This window comes from Gossypium hirsutum, chromosome A10 (genome assembly GCF_007990345.1).
Source record: "Gossypium hirsutum isolate 1008001.06 chromosome A10, Gossypium_hirsutum_v2.1, whole genome shotgun sequence".
In the NCBI taxonomy this organism is placed as follows: Eukaryota; Viridiplantae; Streptophyta; class Magnoliopsida; order Malvales; family Malvaceae; genus Gossypium; species Gossypium hirsutum.
The window spans coordinates 40975231-40976270 of NC_053433.1; positions in this window are offsets into that span (position 1 = coordinate 40975231).

Below are 1040 nucleotides of genomic sequence, written 5' to 3' on the forward strand. Positions count from 1 at the left end.
ATATCAAATAAAAACTTTATGTAATATATGATTCAGTCCATAGATATTTTAAAATTCAAACTGGCCATATCATTAATTTCAATTATTACTAATTTAACTTTCAATATAATTAGCATTATTGTTTATTATTATCCATTACATACTTCAACTTCGGACATAGTAATTATCAATTTTCATTGAACATGCATAAATTAATGCTTATTATACATATGAACTTACCTTGATATTAAACGGCCATTTTACAACTTTCCCAATTTTTGATTTTTCTCTCATTCTAGGTTCAAATCTCGTTTCCGGGATCTAAACATCATATTTTACTTATTTATTAATGTATATTCAAATGTCCTTACTCAAACTTTGGAAAATTACAATTTTGCCCTAAACTTTTCATTTACACTTTTCCCTAGGCTGGGAATTAAACTTCATCCTTATTCTTATGTTTTGACATGATGATCACTTTTCCCTTCTATGCACATCAAATCTCATCTACATATATTTGATATTAGGTATTTTTACCATTAAGCCTTTGCTCGTTTTCACTTAAACCAAGTAGCACAGTTGTCTAACATAATTTAAACCCTATTGTATCATAAACCAGATACACAAATTTACCTATGTATTTTTCCATATGCCAGGTGAATTATTGCTAGCATAAGCTAATCAAGTTACGGACTCCAAAAAGTAAAGAACTTGAACGGGGTTTAGAACGGACTTACAATTGAGCTTGGGAAGCTTGAAAACCCTAGCCATGGAGTCTCCTTGGTATACACGTCCATGGTGAAGAATATGAGCAAAATTGGCTTTTAATTTGTATTTTAATTCATTTTACCCTAATACCAATACTTCACTACACTTTCCAAAAATTCCATCATGTCAATTTTTTCCATAACTTAAAATTGGTCAAATTCTATTAAGACCTCCTAATTAATATTTCAATCAATTTCATACTAGAATTCTAGAATGCAAGTTTTGCAAAAATTATCCAACTTATAGTTCCTAATTCCACATTAACATGCCTTATGCCAATAATTAATAATTCA